Source organism: Geospiza fortis, unplaced genomic scaffold (assembly GCF_000277835.1).
Source record: "Geospiza fortis unplaced genomic scaffold, GeoFor_1.0 scaffold95, whole genome shotgun sequence".
NCBI classification, from domain to species: Eukaryota; Metazoa; Chordata; class Aves; order Passeriformes; family Thraupidae; genus Geospiza; species Geospiza fortis.
This window is the reverse complement of record NW_005054333.1, coordinates 5,417,721-5,423,795: the sequence shown is the minus strand read 5'-3', so window position 1 is coordinate 5,423,795 and position 6,075 is coordinate 5,417,721. Positions and strand designations below refer to the sequence as shown.

The window sequence follows — 6,075 nt, the reverse complement described above, 5'->3', positions numbered from 1 at the left end:
AATATGTATAATCAGAATTTCCTCTTCATGGTAGAAAAACACATTACTTTGCATTTTTCAAACTTGGATCCCATCTGCAATTTTATCCTGCAGTCACACAGATTTTATTCCTTTCATCTTTCAGTAGCCATAGGGCTGGTTCAAGGGGCCTGCTTCCAACTTATTTTCCCAGTTCTACACTGCCCCATTCTTACTACTTTCATGAGACTAATTTTGAGTTGGATCAGCTTCCTGATATAGCACAAGAACTCACACAGGCAGCCAGATGTGGGGATAACAGGGCGTACAAGAAGATCTTGCATGGCCACCAAAGGTGAAACTATGGCTTTATTTATCAGGAGACCCTCAACCATTTAATAATAGGAGCACATGCTGTTACCTCAGATTTCATCCCACACTCAGCAGCACCCAGTCTTCAATGGAGAATTCCCTCCATTTTAAACACAGACAATTTACTCCTACCTTTCATCTTCTCTCTTAAGTAATTATCAGTCCTGAAAAGCATCTCCTTCCTAATCAAAATCATCTTTAAATTTCTTTCAGGATTTTTGGCAAGGGACTTTATCAAAAGCATTTTGAAAATATGAATATAAGATACAGGCACACCAGATCATATATATCCTAATGCTCTTTCAAACATTTAACAGCCCTACAGGATACACAAGATCTGAAGAATCTGGAAAAAATAATCTCCACATTTTCTGCTTCTCAGTATGTTTCTGTATGCACTTCTTCCTTCTGCATCTACTGTACTGACACCCCATTTCCCAGCACAAATTCACAACTTCATGCTGAAATTTTGCATCTAATCACACTCCTGCAATCAAATCCAGCTGCTAAAGACACCAGTCCCCCTCTCCTGCTGTCCTCATCTGCACACCTCTCACTCCCTGGCAGCTTCTCCCTGTGTCAGGGGAGGAAATTTTGTGACACTGACAGATCAAGTGGATCTTAAAACTAATAATTTAGTATTTCCTAGGCTAGGATCAACTAGGACCAGCTTTGGGTCTGCTACAGAATCACACTGCATACTGCAGAAGCACAGAGGCACCAGTGGCAAGAGTGGCTGAGAAAGGCTGAGCTGCTTCTTTCCACTCCAGCAACAGTTTATGCTAGAATAATGTATTGATAAAATGACAACCTTATTACTTAGACGTTCCCCAAATAGAACCATTTCTTTTAATTGGTATCACATTTTCCACCTTCCTCTGCCACTCAAGCTGCTTTATATGATAGATTACACACCACTGTTAGGAGTTCAGCAATTTCATATCAGAGTTCCTTTAGAAGTCTGCAGGGAGTAACATCTGATCCTGGTGATTTGTTACTATTCATTTTATTGATTTATTCTAAACCTACTTCTACTGACAGTCTAATTTAGAGATAGCTTAGACTCACACTGCATAAAGCAATGGTCCTCTGCAAGAGCCTCCCCAGGTTCTCTCATACTGAGCACTGACATATATTAGTATTTTTTATCTTTTCTGATATTCTTACATTGATGTGCTCAGCTAAAATCTTATTCCCTCCTATGAGCATGGCAGTAATATGCATTTAGCCCACTTATTTTACCAAATCTTCCTAAAACTTTAGGGAAGAGTTTACAAAATCCCTCAAAATTATGAGTGACAAAATTTCATTATGAAGGACTGTTAAGAGGAAGGGTTAGCAGGCATTTATTCTCTCCATCCTAAGACCTGGAAGGTAGGATCACAAAGTGTTGGGCAAGTATTTATTCTTGTTGACATCAGTCCACGTGCATCAGATACACTTACACTGACTGAGTGGCAGTCACAGGAGTACATTTCTCAACACCTTTTAATCATCAGTGAAAAGCACACTGAGCAAAAAAACCCTAATAAATCCTTCATAACTAAGAAAAAATTATCAAAAAGCAACCAGGCCCTTTTTTCTTGGAATACTAAGCAAAAGACAATGTAGAAAAGGCAGAGCTGTGTCCCTTTTTCTCAACTTCATTTAGCAGCTGACTACAGCCAGTTCATGGCAGATGGATTCCCCTCCAAGGTCACATACAGTTCCACAGAGGGTGCCACTGCCCAACAGCACAGCAGTGCCATTGGCGCAGTGCAGAAACACAATGTGTTAAACAAAAGTAACTCTTACTAGTAACACAGGACTTCTAGGACAAATAGACATGGTCTGAAGGCCCCTTCAGGGTGGTACATTACAATCCTAAAGGTAAAACTGCTTCTGTATGACAGGGAAGAGGTCCCACTAATCCAAGGATCATGCACAGTCCCAGATAAGGCGACGTAGCAAGGTACAAAGGTCATTACTCCTTCCTTTTCCTATTCCAGAGAAGTACAGACCATACTCACACTTTTCTGCCTCTCCTTTAGCTATATCATGAGCATTTGTCCTCTTTTTCTGTCCCTTCAATCTTTCTCCAGGCCCTGCATCATTTGCCATCCCAACTTCTGCAACAGCCTAACAAAACCGTCAAGCCTCCCCCTTGTCACTATCCCCTTCACCCAGTCCACTACAAAGACACATCAGTTAATGTTGTGCCACTATGTTGTGCCAGTCGTACCATCCCACGTTTATTTCCTTTCTCCAGATCAGACTTTCCCTCTGCCTCTTGCTCTCAAAGACCTCCACAAATTAATTTCTTCTCTATTCATTCCCTGAAATGAATCCTATAGTAGGGAGGTAACAGACATGTGGTGTCAGCAGATGCAGTGGGGGAGATTATGTTCTACTTCAGCAATGTTCCGCTTAAGCTGCCCAAGAGACGTGACCCAGTGGACTGAAGGAAATGGTCTGAGCGATCCAGGCAGGCCTGGAGCAGCAGCAGTGGATGTGATGATCACTACTACATCATTCCAGAGGCTGCCAGATGTTGAATGTAACCACCACAAGGCAAGACAGTATGTTTGAACAGAGACCAGCTATAGGAAACTCCAAAAATTACATCAGGATAATATCTAGAGAAAGAAATACTGCTAACATCCAAGACATAAAGATTTTACATAAAAGTACAATGATTTTAAAAAAATGGTGTAGTCAATGGGAAAGGATTAGGGATCCTGAGATGCTAAGATTTGGCCTCTTGAAGATTACTTGTTCAAATCCCCACCCCTGATGAGGATTAGCCCGGGAGTTTTGCACCTTCTACCTAGATACTGACATATTTGAAGTGTATCTCTCTATGCAGTTCTTAAAATCTCAAATTGCACTCTAAAATGCACACTCAGCAGATATTACCCAGTGATTCCAACCACCTTAGAGATGACTCAGAAAAGTTGTTTGTTACAGAAATTTAAAATTTCCATCCATCCCATGGCAGAAAACAAGAACAGTCGTCTTGGGGTCTGGTACTTTACAGGTTTTAGTACCTCAGTGAAATAAAAACTTCCTCCCTTTGAGATGGAAGGCTGGCAAGCCTTTGTTAGCGGCAAGCCCAAATTTAAGGTGATATCCCAAGAACTCGCATATACTCACTGACACAGTCATCACAAAAATCCCTCAGTCATTAAACAATTACTAAGTAAGTCAAGCCTAGAGGTCTTGCAAACCTCAGTCTTTCCAGACATCCTGCCTATGGAAGTCACCAGAGCAATAGACTAGTCTAGCTTTGCAGATTGCAGTGTCCTCTTCAGGTGTCCTCAGCTGCTGTAACAGTGCTCTGTTGTGGCACAGGCACTGGGATAACTCTTCAGGCTGGGTCCCCACCTGTTTATTATAGCAGAGTTTATTAAGCTGAGTGCTTAAGGTGTCTTGCTGCAGGTTTAGCAGCAGCTGGAGAGTAGGCTGCACACCAGTAAAATTTTTTCCAGACCAGCTCCAAAATTTGCTTTAGGTTCTCAGGTGCAAGCAGTGTCTGCTGACGTGGGCTAGAAAATGGAGGCTGGCTGGGAGCAATCCACGGCGCACTGTTCAGCCATGGTGGTGTTTGGAAAAGGCCGTGTTTGGAAAAGGCAGTGTTCCATGACCACACCAGCCCCAGGATAGTGGATTTTTCTGTTAACAACCACAGAGGGCTGCAGTTATGATTTGGTATCCAAAGGGTGGGAATGAAAACATGCAGAGCATCCCTCCTTGGGAAGCAGTGCAAAGGGTCAAACAGAACAACAGCCCCCTGTGCACCTTTGAATGTAAGAACAGCCCTTTCTCTTGTTCTTTACAGACACAAATAAGGAAACTGCATTGGGGGCTGCAGGGAAAACAAGAGGCCACGGAAGTCATCCTGGAACTGGCAGACAGACAGCAGGAGCAGCAGCTGGGTACAACATTGTCCTTTTATGTTCTGTGAAGCTATGCCTGCTAAAACACAAGCCTGCGGGGCTCTGCAACTTGATCGTTCTCTGAGATGGGCCAGATTGGCACTAGGAAAAAATACAAAACCCAGCAAATCCAAGTACCCAAAAGGCAGAAGGATGCCTTCAGGTACACACACAAAGCTGTACATAGGCACAATCAACATCCCATACTTCCTCGTGCCAAAGGCAACTGAGTCTGCAAAAGAAGCTGGTAAAAACCATTATGGGGCATCCCCCTCATAAACGACTGGGAAACAAAACTCCTAAAGTCTTTCATTTTGATGAAGTTCTGTATTACCATATTGATAAAGTCAGAAGAAAATGGTATCTGAGGAACTACCCTCGAGGGAGTGGAGGGCTGCTGGGCAAGTTTAGCACACATCTTTGTGATGGCAAAATCCATAGGCACAGCTACTTTGTTCTGCCCCTGGGATCCAGTTTACCCTGGCTACAGGGCAGAGCTTAATCGTTTCTTTCCAAAGGAGCTAGGATAAGGCAGAGGTGAGGGGAAGCTAATCAACCTTTAAATACTTTACCATCTGCTAACAACCAAGCAAGTAATGGTTTAACATTTGCTTTGAGGACAGTTTACCAGCCCCTCTATACAACAAAAAGACCAGGCTTAGGAACAGCCTCTCTGTGATGTGAGGGAGAGACAGTAAAGAGATTAAAAAAAAAAAAAAAAGTAGTACATGGGAGGCATCTAACGCTTTACATAAGGAGTACTTTGCTTTTACAAACACCAAAATATCATGCATATCACTACTGAAAGTGTCATTGTTTTCCAGCAAGATTGTGAGCTTATAAAATAAGGTGAAGCAGACTATAAATACTGGCAGCTGATGTTCCCCAATCTTTGTGTGATAAACATTCATGAGAAAACTTATTTTATCCAATATATGACCTTAAAAGGCCAAGGAAGGATCCTCACTACACCACCAATGAGCTGGTTCAAGTAAATTACACCCATAACTAGCCTAGTGCATCTGTGGAAGGAAAACAACCACAGCCTCTCTCTGCACTAAATATTAATGTCTAGGCAGACAAAAGCAGCACTAGGAACACTGTAATAATATCACTGGCAGACACTCTATGTGTTTCTTTGGGGCACTGACATAACAGCACTAGGAATATGCCTATTGTCCCACAATAAACTAATGACTTGTTCTGAGACATTCCTTTGGGAATCACGGATGTTATTTATATTTTCAGACATTTAAAAGGATTAACGTGTGTTTATTCTCAGTAATCTCATTTGTAGAGAAAGATATATACAGGCATCAGGAGTATGCATTTTTACCCTGTTGGGGATGACCAAATACACAGTGCCATTGGCAGCCACCGACCGTCCTCTTCAGTATTCAGGACCTCCAAAAGTCTCACCAGCCTGGCTGCTTCCATTAAAAGCATCTATGAATTGCAGGTTACAGGCACTTCTGATAAACTACTCCATGAGCCCTTGGTGACAGCAAGCTGTGCATATATCCAAGAGATCCAGCTGGAAATAAAACTGCATGCATGTCAAGTAGCCCGATTCAGATAAAATTGCTCTAGGCTGGAATGAAATATCTCTGGTTGAACACAAACAAGTAGAGCACTGGGCGATACGGTGTGCCCCGGGCTATGAGGAAATTTAGAAGCCGTTTTAATGAAACAGACGTGTCAAAGTACTGGGGTGGTGGCAAAACGAGTAGCTGGCCGGGAGGTGAGGTGCACTGCAAGCATCCGGATGGATACAGGAGCAGCTGCAGGCTACGAGGGATGGCAGCCCTGTCTGCAGGGACATGGTGCTGTA

General features: G+C 42.7%; 1 protein-coding gene across 1 annotated transcript in view; it reads right to left on the bottom strand.

Moving 5' to 3' along the window:
• RAPGEF5 (Rap guanine nucleotide exchange factor 5) overlaps nucleotides 1-6,075 on the bottom strand; it is a 155,605-nt gene that overhangs the window by 57,593 nt on the left and 91,937 nt on the right. The gene's annotated exons all lie outside the window — the stretch shown is intronic.